This window comes from Podarcis bocagei (genome assembly GCF_964188305.1).
Source record: "Podarcis bocagei genome assembly, chromosome: 8".
Taxonomy (NCBI): Eukaryota; Metazoa; Chordata; class Lepidosauria; order Squamata; family Lacertidae; genus Podarcis; species Podarcis bocagei.
Genome location: NC_138133.1, coordinates 40,090,280 through 40,104,424, shown reverse-complemented (window position 1 = coordinate 40,104,424; position 14,145 = coordinate 40,090,280). Strand labels below are relative to the sequence as shown.

Here is a 14,145-nt window from a genome sequence, read left to right as displayed (position 1 = left end):
TGTAAGGTTGTGTGAGAAATCCCTTTGAATCCTGAGTGAATGCTACAAATGTGAACACTATAACATGAAAAGACCATATTTTTCAGTCTATAAGATGCCCCCTATTTTGGGGGACTCTGATTTAAGAAAATGGAGGCAGATGGCCCCGTGTATAAGATGCCCCCTAATTTTAGACATAATTTTTAAGGGGAAAAACCTAGTCTTAAACACAGAAAAATATGGTAAATGGTGTACTCCAAAGCTGATGAAAAATCTCAGGCCAGGTGAGGAGGAGTAAGTGAGCAAAAAAAGCACACAGGCTAACTTCCAGAGTTACCAACACTTTAGTTATACAGACAAGCAGCTTTTATTCCTCAGATGTTTGTTATAGACCTTGACCTGTAGTGAGCCACAGATGATTTATTTTGTATTAGTGGTAGTTCTTCCTTGCTCTCAACAAGCCTGACTGATATGTTGGATTAGCCGTTGTGCACTCATGTTTTCTGCCTCATTTTCCAGGGTAAGGGTTTGTTTGTTGGTAATCCTCTTTGTAGCTCTCTTTCTTCCATAGCCCTTATTCAGCAAAAAGCATTGAACAAGTTATATTGTTTCTTGCTCCTGGGTCTGGTAGATATTTGCAAATCTCTGTGGAGAGGAATTTAAGGCCCAGGATTAAAAGTGAAGAAGTGTATCCAGGCAAACTTAGTTGTGCTTACTTCCAGTTGAAATCAACGGGACTTAAATCATTACTAGCATGTCCCATTGATTTCAGTGGGCAGGAGAAACAAATGGTAAGACACAGATTCCATATATTACAACACCAATCACAGTAAGAAAAAGCAAGATGACCTTAAAGAGCTCAGGAAAAGGTTTATTAGGCCCAACACATTTCATAATAAATCCTACGTCATTGATGTAGAGATAAATAATATAAAACTATTAAATACTTATATGAACCAGTACTTAATGGTAAGACTTTACATGGTCTCAAAATATCAACAGCAACCAGGAACAGGACAAACAACTAATCCATTGTTTAGAAAGTTCTGACTGGATTAAACTGGATTCAGCCCAAATTCTTTCTTTCTCATCAGCAGATGAAGCACACCACAGTGAGATCTGATTGAGATAGACATGGTTTAACTTCATGATATTTTGCATGTAGCTTGTACACAGTTTTCTTTGGGATCTGAACATATGGAAGAGCAGTCAGTGCTTTCCTTGCTCATTGCAAGCACACTCTGTGCCCTATTTGCCATACACACCATCTGTTGTTAGGGCATATGGATTGGTCCGTTGTCATGTGCTGAGCAGATAGTTGTACCTCCAGAGATTAAGCAAGTAAAGGAGGAGAAAAGCAGCAATGACTGGATGCAGTCAGGGGTGAATGATGCGCTACTTCTAATACTGCTAATTTATTTAGTATTCAGACTTCACTGAAGAACCTTTTGTCACATCATCCATCACAGAATGGCACTGGAGAGATGGAGTTTAGAAAAATTAAAAACCTGTTTGTTACTGTAAACCAAAGAGCATGAACAACATCCATCAAACACAGACAGAGGTGGAAGATAAACAAGAGTTGGTTGGAACCAATTGATGTGCACTGATTTTTTTCGTAACTCCAATTTATTAAAATGCTTCTGCTAGAGATTAACTATCTGTAGTGCAATATTTATCTTCTCTCCCCTTCCATCTGCATGGCTGCACATAGCAATTTCAAACACTTAAAAAAATTAAATGGGGGAAAAAACATGTTTCTTCTTATTTTTTTATAGTTTTACAGCTTATGCTAACTCCTGTATTTAGAAGACACACCACAGCTACATTTTTCAGTATGTTATAGCACATGGCAGGCATAAAAGGTATGCCTCCTACAGTAATGCTAAAAGCTGCTTGGCTTAATTCCCCCTAGTGTGTGCACAAGTATATGAGCTCATCCAGTGAATGGAACAGGCAGCCTTGGGGAGGTTCTATCTATCTCAGCTTCCATTTTATTTTATTTAAACATTTTATATACTGCTTAACACAGTAGTCTCTAAGAGGTGTAAAGTAAGATTTAAGCAAGCACAATAATGATAAAATTGGTTAAAACCATAAATAAAAAGTCTTTGCTCAGCACCAGAAGTTCAACAGAAATTGGAGGAGGGGGCATGTCTGATCTCAGCTGGAAGTTTGACAAAAGTGGGCCCAGAATTGAGCACACGGCTCCTGATAGAGGTGAGCTGTGCATCCAAGCCACCACTAGGCGTGACTCCTCCAGATGGTCCTTAAGGTATCCTGGACCCAATTTGTTAAGGCCCTTGTAAATTAATAGAATAACCTTGAATTAGTTTCTCTGTGAATTAACACTTTTCCATGTCTAAACTGGGTATGATAGTAATTGTACAATCTCACAGGGATTCTTGTTTTGATCACACACCAGAACCTTAACGAGCATCTATAATTTTAAATGGACTTTATGGGGATGCACAGCTATAAATAGGGATGCGGGTGGCGCTGTGGGTTAAACCACAGAGCCTAGGACTTGCCGATCAGAAGGTCACTAGTTCGAATCCCTGCGACGGGGTGAGCTCCCATTGCTCGGTCCCTGCTCCTGCCAACCTAGCAGTTTGAAAGCACGTCAAAGTGCAAGTAGATAAATAGGTACCGCTCCGGCGGGAAGGTAAATGGCATTTCCGTGCGCTGCTCTGGTTCGCCAGAAGTGGTTTAGTCATGCTGGCCGCATGACCCGGAAGCTGAACGCCGGCTCCCTCGGCCAATAAAGTGAGATGAGCGCTGCAACCCCAGAGTCGGTCATGACTGGACCTAATGGTCAGGGGTCCCTTTACCTTTACAGCTATAAATGATCACCAAAACAGCCATAATCAAATATCCTGGAAGTAAGTCAAAGCAGTACTAAACAAAACTCCTTTAGTGGTGTCATAGTTGGGCTAGAAGAATGGCTTGTGCAAGATAAGGCACAGGAAGTCAGCATGGGTCTCATTACTGGTTGTGCAACAGATTGTTGTAAGCACCAATACTTCCTGTTGTGAAACCTGTTGCATGATAAACTTCCACTAGTGCAGCTGTTGGATTTCATATGGCACAGCCATTATTCTTGCTCTTATGCTAGCACAACAGCCCTTGCACTGGCGGTCAGAGAACATTGAATCTGGAGTCATGGCTAGTACCATGCTGGTGTGCAATGGGTGTTGCACAACCTAGGAAGGTATGATCCTACCTTGGGAAAAATTGCCACTCTTTTCAAAATGATTTTAATTTCCTTTGGAGGTTCTCAAATGTTTTAACTGTGTAAGAACCTTAAAATTTGCTTTTGATTCTACACTAGATAAAGATTTTGCTGCTGCTTGAAGGATTCTTAAAATTTGGATGCTTAGATGACACTAAGGCACTTTATGCACTTTTGAAAAAATAAAAGGAATAATAATAATAATAATAATAATAATAATAATAATAATAATAATATGCAGTAATTATGACAAATGGTGATTCGTTCTTTCCTGTTTGGCATCTCTTGTATCCTGGAGAACAACTTTTAGATTTACTGAAAATGACTCTGAGCTTCATTTCAGTTTGAACACCTCTAAACTTCAACCATTCCCATGTATCATCCAGACTCTGTACTCATAACACTGGGAAGTAGATGCAATTTTCTTTTAAGGCAAACTTAATTATATTTATGCCTTTTCAAAATGACTGCTGCCAAATTTATATCTGAACTCATCATATCACTGGATTAGACATTCCGTATCATTCCCTGCTGCTGACTTCTGAGCATTATTTACTTGATTATAAAGCCTGGTTTGATGGGACACAATCACATTTCTGTTCTCAATTATCAGCCCAAACTGTGTTAGTCAGAGATCCCTTTGAATAAAGAAAATGACCTAATGGGTTAGTTCTCTGCCATGGAATTCAAATGTCTCTATTCAAATGTCAAACCAAACTCACTTTCGCTCCCCCTAACCTTTTTAAGTTAGCTAAAAGTATGGAAGCAACAAGCAATTTGATTTGCAACTTAGGGGCAGTTCAAGCATCATTCAAACTGGCATTCCTGTATATGCAGTGGAGCACAGGCTACATGTCTGCTGCCTATTACATATCAATTATAATGTGATTCATATATCTGCCCAAGTACACATAACCTCTGCAATCCATCTTCCTTGAAGAAGAAGGAATGGATGCTTTAGAAATTATGAACCGTATATCACAGCACCCAAATCCATGCTGTGTGTGCACCAGTAATCACTACTATCCCAAACATGCTTTTTTTTTAATTCACAAGCTATATATATATATATATATATATATATATGCAGGTTTTGGTGTTTTCGGGTATCTTCCCGTGTAAGAGTTGGGGTGTCTAGGCGACGTTTCGACGAGGTCTCACTCGTCATCTTCAGGCTGGTGCTTTCGGCTTCTTGTTACTAGAACAGAGCAGGATCTCAGTGTTTGAGTTCCTATAAATACTGTTGAGGGGGTGTGGTGTATAGCCTCCAACGTTCTGGGCAGAGAGGAAGTTCCCAGGTTATTGTGCCTTTTCTTCTTTTGTTCATTAATTACTTGAGGGATATCTTGAGTGATTTCTTGAGTGATATTCTGAGTACCACTTAGGAGGGTCATTAGGTGTGGATTAGTTGCTAAAGCTTTCGAGTCTTGACCTCTTGAGCTTGTGAAGAGTTTTTCTGAGTTTTTCTGAGAAGAGTTTTTCTGAGAAGATGGCTGTACTGCACTTAGTTGTGCTCTGGCTTGGCTTCGTGTATAGGGGCGAGCTGTGGTTTTGTGCCCTGTGCCAGCCAGATCTGTGTAGGGATTGCAGGGGGGTGCAGCATCCGGAGGTGCCACTATGGTTTGGCTACTGGATGGTATCTGTAATTTATCTGTGGAGAGGGTCTGGGTTTGGGTCTGGTGTGGTTGATTGGAGATGGCGTTCTGTGTGCCTCTGGTTCTGGTGTCGGTTTTTGTGGGGAGGGCTAATTTCCAGATGTCTGGCAGGCGGGACGTGTCGTCACGCTTGTTCATGTTGTGAGGGTGTTTCTCTATCTCGATGGCTTCCATGATTATTCTCTTGTGGTGATGTTCCATGTTAAAGAGCAATTTGGAATCTGCAAAATTAATTTCGTGTCCTGTTTCTTTCATGTGTTGGTAAAGAGAGGAAGTTTTTTCTTCTTTTTTGACGGCATTCTTGTGTTCTGCGATACGTGCATTTATTCGTCTGTTTGTTTGTCCAATGTACGTGGCTGGGCAGACTTTGCAGGGTATTTCATAGACCCCTTGGTTTTCTAACTGGATTTTATCTTTTGGGTTTCTGAGGATATTGGCTATTTTTTGGTTGGTGCAAAAGGCTGTTTTGATATTGTGTTTATGGAGGATTTTGCTAATTTTATCTGTGGTGCCCTTGATATAAGGAAGGAGGGCCATGCCATTGTTTTCTTCTGTGTCTTGGTTTTTGGGGGGTGTTTCTTTTTGGATTAGCTTCGTAACCCTGTTTTGCTGGTATCCGTTGGCGATTAACACATTTGAGAGATTCTGTAACTCAGTTGTCAAGTGGTCTTCGTCAGCCAGGCGTTTGGTTCTGGAGATGAGAGTCTTGGCTACGGAGTTTATTTGTGCAGGGTGGTGGTGTGATTGTGCATGTAAGTAGCGGTTGGTGTGTGTTTTTTTCCGGTAGATAGTGTGTCCTAGGGAGCCATCAGGTTTTTTGTAGATTAGGACGTCAAGGAAGGGAAGTTGGTTGTTGGCTTCTATTTCCATAGTGAATTGTATTTTGGGGTGTAGGCTGTTGAGATGTGTGAGGAAGCTATCTAGTTTTTCCTTCCCGTGTGGCCAAATTACAAAGGTGTCGTCAACATATCTGAGCCAAAGTTTGGGTTTGTGTTCTGACTTGTCTAAAGCATTGGTTTCAAAGTGTTCCATGTACAGATTTGCGATGACCGGTGAGAGGGGTGATCCCATAGGTGCTCCTTCTATCTGTTTGTATCTTTGTCCATTGTGGATGAAGTACGTGTTGGTTAGGCAGTGGTTGGTCAGGTCCAGGATGTATTCGGGGGGATTGTATTTGTTTTGAATGGCTGTCAAGGCTTCATTAATGGGCACTTGTGTGAAGAGAGATACAACATCGAAGCTCACAAGTAGGTCATCGGGATGTAGGTTTTGCTTCTTTATTGTTTCTATGAACTGGAAGGAGTTTGTAACGTGTGAAGCGATAGATTCTGCATAGGGCTGAAGTTGCTTAGCGAGAAATTTAGCGAGATTTTGTAGAGGTGAGCCTATGGAGCTGACTATTGGTCTGAGTGGTGTTCCTTCTTTGTGTATCTTGGGGAGACCGTAGAGTTTGGGGCATCTGGATGATTTTTCTCTGGGGATGATTCTTAGCTGGATTTCTTCACTGATAGGAGAGGCTTTTATTTTGGATTTGGTGGTTTTTTCCAGATAGGTGGTGGGATCTGTTTTTATAGGTTGGTAGGTAGGGTCTTGGAGTAGATTTGATAGTTTTGCTTGGTAGTCCGATGTGTTCATCACAACAGTGGCATTACCTTTGTCTGCTGGGAGAATGATTATGTTGTTGTCTTTCTTCAGGTTGGTGAGTGCTTTCTGTTCTTCTTTGTGTAAGTTGCTTCTGGGTGGTTTGCTGGAGCAGAGGATGTTGGTGACTTCGAGTCTGATTTTATTGGCCATCCAGTAGCCAAACCATAGTGGCACCTCCGGATGCTGCACCCCCCTGCAATCCCTACACAGATCTGGCTGGCACAGGGCACAAAACCACAGCTCGCCCCTATACACGAAGCCAAGCCAGAGCACAACTAAGTGCAGTACAGCCATCTTCTCAGAAAAACTCTTCTCAGAAAAACTCAGAAAAACTCTTCACAAGCTCAAGAGGTCAAGACACGAAAGCTTTAGCAACTAATCCACACCTAATGACCCTCCTAAGTGGTACTCAGAATATCACTCAAGAAATCACTCAAGATATCCCTCAAGTAATTAATGAACAAAAGAAGAAAAGGCACAATAACCTGGGAACTTCCTCTCTGCCCAGAACGTTGGAGGCTATACACCACACCCCCTCAACAGTATTTATAGGAACTCAAACACTGAGATCCTGCTCTGTTCTAGTAACAAGAAGCCGAAAGCACCAGCCTGAAGATGACGAGTGAGACCTCGTCGAAACGTCGCCTAGACACCCCAACTCTTACACGGGAAGATACCCGAAAACACCAAAACCTGCATTCCTGTACCCGTGAAAATCTACGAAAGCAAATATATATATATATATATATATATATATATATATATTTGCTTTCGTAGATTTTCACGGGTACAGGAATGTAGGTTTTGGTGTCTTCGGGTGTCTTCCCGTGTAAGAGTTGGGGTGTCTAGGCGACGTTTCGACGAGGTCTCACTCGTCATCTTCAGGCTGGTGCTTTCGGCTGTTCTAGTAACAAGAAGCCGAAAGCACCAGCCTGAAGATGACGAGTGAGACCTCGTCGAAACGTCGCCTAGACACCCCAACTCTTACACGGGAAGACACCCGAAGACACCAAAACCTACATATATATATATATATATATATATGCAGGTTTTGTTGTCTTCGGGTGTCTTCCCGTGTAAGAGTTGGGGTGTCTAGGCGACGTTTCGACGAGGTCTCACTCGTCATCTTCAGGCTGGTGCTTTCGGCTTCTTGTTACTGGAACAGAGCATCACACCACCACCCTGCACAAATAAACTCCGTAGCCAAGACTCTCATCTCCAGAACCAAACGCCTGGCTGACAAAGACCACTTGACAACTGAGTTACAGAATCTCTCAAATGTGTTAATCACCAACGGATACCAGCAAAACAGGGTTACGAAACTAATCCAAAAAGAAACACCCCCCAAAAACCAAGACACAGAAGAAAACAATGGCATGGCCCTCCTTCCTTATATCAAAGGCACTACAGATAAAATTAGCAAAATCCTCCATAAACACAATATCAAAACAGCCTTTTGCACCAACCAAAAAATAGCCAATATCCTCAGAAACCCCAAAGATAAAATCCAGTTAGAAAACCAAGGGGTCTATGAAATACCCTGCAAAGTCTGCCCAGCCACGTACATTGGACAAACAAACAGACGAATAAATGCACGTATCGCAGAACACAAGAATGCCGTCAAAAAAGAAGAAAAAACTTCCTCTCTTTACCAACACATGAAAGAAACGGGACACGAAATTAATTTTGCAGATTCCAAATTGCTCTTTAACATGGAACATCACCACAAGAGAATAATCATGGAAGCCATCGAGATAGAGAAACACCCTCACAACATGAACAAGCGTGACGACACGTCCCGCCTGCCAGACATCTGGAAATTAGCCCTCCCCACAAAAACCGACACCAGAACCAGAGGCACACAGAATGCCATCTCCAATCAACCTCACCAGACCCAAACCCAGACCCTCTCCACAGATAAATTACAGACACCATCCAGTAGCCAAACCATAGTGGCACCTCCGGATGCTGCACCCCCCTGCAATCCCTACACAGATCTGGCTGGCACAGGGCACAAAACCACAGCTCGCCCCTATACACGAAGCCAAGCCAGAGCACAACTAAATGCAGTACAGCCATCTTCTCAGAAAAAACTCTTCATAAGCTCAAGAGGTCAAGACACGAAAGCTTTAGCAACTAATCCACACCTAATGACCCTCCTAAATGGTACTCAGAATATCACTCAAGAAATCTCTCAAGATATCCCTCAAGTAATTAATGAACAAAAGAAGAAAAGGCACACTAACCTGGGAACTTCCTCTCTGCCCAGAACGTTGGAGGCTATACACCACACCCCCTCAACAGTATTTATAGGAACTCAAACACTGAGATCCTGCTCTGTTCCAGTAACAAGAAGCCGAAAGCACCAGCCTGAAGATGACGAGTGAGACCTCGTCGAAACGTCGCCTAGACACCCCAACTCTTACACGGGAAGACACCCGAAGACAACAAAACCTGCATTCCTGTACCCGTGAAAATCTACGAAAGCATATATATATATATATATATATATATATATATATATATATATATATATATATATATATATAACTGTCACTATAAATAGCATTTATAAGTGGCACCAGGATGACTGTGAAACTTGTAGTATTTTGAATGTGAGTGCATTATACTGTACAGAGCCAAACGAAAGCCGAACCGTTTAATTATCGCTTTCTGCGTTCATATTCCTTGGACATGATTCTGTTGTTTCCAGTCTTCCTTTTCTTTTCTCTCTGTTAAATATGAAATGGGAGTAATTAATTTTAGACTCCCTAGAGCCTATTGCAACAACCTTGGGAATTGGATAACAGTCTGCACGAGGCAAACCATGTTGTCAAGATAATTTTTACTGCAGCTTGATGTTTCTTGTGCTGTTCTAATAAAGACCACTCCATTTCACGCACATAAAACTATATTGACAATCAATCCTCCACACTCTGGCTATTCCAACCATTTGCGCTCTTCCTTTAATGCCCTAGGACACCTCTGTGTTAACTTATAGTGTGGTAACGTCAGCTGCTTGCATGCATAAGAACTTAGACGGCTGCAAATTTTATTGCAGCTGTTTATCAATTGAGGGAAGGGCAAGTAAGCATTCTTCCCCCATCCCTTTAAATTGCACAGCAGAAAACACTTGGTAAATTTTCAGCCTCTGTTCTCATTGAATCCCATGTAGCACCAGATCTATTTACTCAGATTACTACCCATTGGTAGAACCAGGTTATCACCACAAAGATAGGAAGACACATGGGAAATAGGAAGCTGAGTCAGACAACTCACCCATCTACCTTTGTATTGCCTGCACTGACTGGCAGTGGCTCTCCAGAGTTTCAGACTTGGGACTTTCTCGACCCTAACTGGAGATGCCAAAGAATGAACCTGCATCTCACATTAATTTCTCATTCTAATCCCAGGTGCTCAGCTTGTGGAGTCCTTGAGTTTCTATTCTTCTCTAGCTGAGCTTCTAGTTAAGCACTTTCACATCAGCTGGCTAACAGCTGTAAGATGGCTAATTAACCTAATTGGCTTATCTTAATGATTTAGGACTATCTACAAAGGATCCAAACAATGACCAAAACATGGAAATACATCTCAGCTTCCATTTTATCATGATGGTGATTAGAAGAAAACAAAGCTGATTTTACAGAAGTGACCTGCTTGCTAAACAGAGCTCTTTAATATCAGCTGCAAAAGGTCTGAAAACTTCCAGTTTGGAATAATGAAGCTTGCCGTTAAACACCGTTATCCAGTGGTCTTGCTGCCAGCCCAACAGAGAGCATGTGAGAAACATAGAAGGGTTCTGCAGTCTGTTTTGTACTGTTTCTGCATATTGTCTTGCACATTCAGGGATGAGGTTGTATGCATTTTTCAGCATATATCCTGCCCAGCTCTGGAAGCTCAGAGCAAATGGTTCAGAGCAACAGATGATCTCAGCAACTACTTAAAAAAAGAACAGATGGCCTAGGTGAGGCAGGTATCACTGATATCTGACCCTCAAGAGGCTGGATGTGGGGAAACCCTTCATGCCTCAAGGGGCATAAAATGGCTTTGACCATAACTAGCTCTCTGTGGAAGGGCTCTTGATCCAGCAGATGTTCCCACATGAGTTGAGGTGACATTTCCTCTGATCTGCCCTTCCCACTATAGGCCCCTGCACTGCCTCTCATGATGCTCTGGAGGGTCCACCAACCTTCTAGAACAGTTCAGGGAACAACAAGGCTGCAGAGAAGAAGTATCTTGTGAATGTCCCTTTGTTCATCAGACCCAAGCAGATATTTTCCTCCTGTTGCATCATTTGGACAGCATTGGGATATTTTTTCACCCAGGCATTTGTTACTTGAAAGGTAGCAGGTTTCAGCAGAAAGTGTTACAGGGTTCAAAATGGTTTATTTAATTGCTTAACTTTTTTGTAATTGTTTAGTTATTTCCTTGTAGAACTACTAAAATATAAACTGTTATGTTGTTTGTTTAATATTTCGTATTTGGGGCAACATTTAATTACTGGTGTGTGTGTGTGTGTGTGTGTGTGTGTGTGTGTGTGTGTGTGTGTATATATATATATATATATATATATATATATATATATATATATATATAACTTATTTAATTGGAAGCAGAATGATGATCAGAACAGACCATTGGCCTGATCCAGTCGTCCTCCTTATGCCTTCAGAGGCAGTAGTAGTCTCCTGACTGCTACCTGTTGGGCAGGTGTGGGCAACTTTGGGCCTGCTATAAGTCAGACCCTCCAAGTGTTGCTATTTTCCAGAGACAGTCCCTGATTTACACAAACCATCCTGGTTTCTGATTTGATCTGAAAATGTCCCACTTTTCCTTAGGGTGCCCCTATTTTCATCAGAGAAATGTTGGAAGGTATGGTAGGAAGTCCCTATTTTCTTTGGAGGATGTTGGAGGGTATGGAGGTATCTGACCCCAGAGCTGTCTGAAAGCAGCCCTGTATAGGGAAGTTTTTTATCTTTTTATATATGTTGGAAGCTACCCAGAGTGGATGAAATAATCCAGTCAGATGGATAAATGGTAAAATTATTAATATGGAATGGGAGATGCCTATTTTCATCAAAGAAATGTTGGAGGGTATGCATAAGTTGTCAAATTACAGCTCCCATGATCCCTGGCCCATTGGTTATGGTTGCTGGAGCTGATGGCGTGGCAACATCATGAGGGCTAAATATTTCTCATACCTGCTCTAAGGAATGCTGCTGTTCCTGGAAGCATCTAACTGACCACTGTTGAAAACAGAATGCTGAACTAGGTCAGTCCCTGGATTGGAGCAGCTGTCTTCTTATCTTTAATAAGGGTTTTTTATTCAAATGTTCATAGAGTTTCCATTGCTTGCTAAATATAAAAAATTAGACCATGTCACAGTAACTTTCTGGTGCATTTTATCCTTTAGATGTCCTTTGAGAAATCTTGATGTACAACCTAGTCACTTTCAAGTGCTTTTATTCATTGAGCAAAATGGGACAAGGGCCTTCATCAACTGAAATACTAACAGGGACTAGCCTGAGAATGTGATTTTAAATACCTGTTATTATTTTTCAGAGAGACCAGGGTGTGGGGTGGGGGGGGGAAGTCTGCATAACATCAGCACTTCAGTAAAGTGTAAAGCAGAGTGCATTATGTAATAGCCAAGGTTGTATCTGATTTTTTTTAAAAAAAATTTTACAGAGCTGCTAATTGGAAGATGAAACGAGCAGAGCAAAATGCACAGGCGGTGTTTTCCGCCATGTACCATATGATTAAAAGATCACCTTTTTTGCTTCATACCCGCCATCTGACTCAGTTTTTTTCTGAGGGATTCAGCATCTTCCTGAACTGTATCCAACAGAGAGAGAAAGAGAGGGAGAGAGATAAAGTAAAATAAAAAAGTAGAGCTTGTTAAGTTTTGGGGGCAAAAAGCAAGCAAGCCGACAAACAAAAACCCTCTATCACGAATTGTTTGTGTCACCCACAGCTCACCAAAGAGATTTTCCAGAGAACTACACTACGTACCGTAGTTTTGACCGCTGAAGTGAAAATCTTTGCGGAGCTTACATTTTCAGGAATAGTTTGTCGCTTTCCAATTGCTTTAGGATTTTCAAAGTTCACTGTTCATTTTGGCTCCTGGTTGCTTTTAAAATTTATGTTACCAGATGAAGGAGCTAATCTCTTTTGATTCAGATCCATTCACTCTGGGAGTTCAATTTAAAAAGTTAGTATGTCCTCAGAAAGAAATAGGGGGGGGGAGCCCCAGCAACATGAAATTGGATTACTTACTTTGGGGAAAAAATGTGACTGGCAGCCCCATCTGTAACTAGTTATGCTGATTTAGCTCTATTGATTCCAGAAGGAGAAGGGACCAAACAACTTAAATCTATGAATTTAATTGTGTTATTTCTTCCTGACCATTAGAGAGGATAAAAGAGAAGAACAAGATAAGGAAAACAAAAAGTGGCATTAAGCTATGAAATTGACACCCAAATCTTCTGGATCGCCTCAGACTGCAGTTGTGGCAGAAGCCTAATCACATATTATGGCAAAACCTCCCTCTTGCTATTCTGCCTGGCCCATTTCCACCTGTCTGACTCCATTTAGCAAGGCTGCTCCATTTACTAAGGGTGACTAGAGATCCCATATGTTATGGGAAGAATCATGGTCATGTACGGTATGTATTTTCTGGCCCCTTGCAGGAGACAGAGGAATTGATGGTGGATGATGCCTTAGAGCTTAGATCTAAAGAGTGACATGAGACAAACTGCTCAGCCATTGTTTGGCATGCTGTCGACATGTTTTCTGCTACTTTTCATTATTGATGGTTAATACTGCACTTTTCAACTGCCTCATTGTAATGAAGTGAATTGGTTTGAAACCTTTTGAGACACCTTACTGATTTAGCAGAGTTGGGGAAAGATTTATTAGCTAAAAGTGGTTACAGTGGTGCCTCGGGTTGAGAACATGGGTTGATAAACATGGAAAGCTATTACATGGATTCTATGCATATTTGCTAGGTAGAAGATTCTGGTGAATAATATAACACAGGAGTCACCCATATGATGCTAAGTAGTGTCCATGAAAGATCACAGTAATACCCCCTCAAAAATCCACAGAGAGTGTTTGCTCTTCCTGCTCAGTTCCTGTATGAACTGGCTCAGCCTCTCCTACCTTAAATAAACTCATATTTCCTATACAGTGGTACCTTGGGTTAAGTACTTAATTCATTCTGGAGGTCCGTTCTTAACCCGAAACTGTTCCTAACCTGAGGTACCACTTTAGCTAATGGGGCCTCCCACTGCTGCCACGCAATTTCTGTTCTTATCCTGAAGCAAAGTTCTTAACACAAGGTACTATTTCTGGGTTAACAGTCTGTAACCTGAAGTTTCTGTAACCTGAAGCGTCTGTAACCCAAGGTACCACTGTATTAATTTTGTGATAATTGGGACATACCCAACTAAGTCATGCACAGAGCAGTCCCAGACTTAAGCCTGTTGATTTCAGTGGGTCTGTTCCCTGTTGGATACTTATTGTTTGTGTTCTTTTCCTTTGGATATAAATACTGTTTGTTCCCACAAGTTCACAGAGGAGGGTGGTCCATTATGCAGTATGACTCTGAATACACGCTGCTGTGAATCAGAGGTT

General features: G+C 41.5%; 1 long non-coding RNA gene across 1 annotated transcript in view; it reads right to left on the bottom strand.

The window, feature by feature from the left end:
- Positions 1–304: 304 nt before the first annotated feature.
- LOC308593366 overlaps positions 305–14,145 on the bottom strand; it is a 30,330-nt gene continuing 16,489 nt past the window's right edge. Inside the window, exon 3 of the long non-coding RNA XR_014010921.1 lies at positions 305–624. This is a non-coding gene — a long non-coding RNA (uncharacterized lncRNA). The remainder of the gene's footprint in view (positions 625–14,145) is intronic.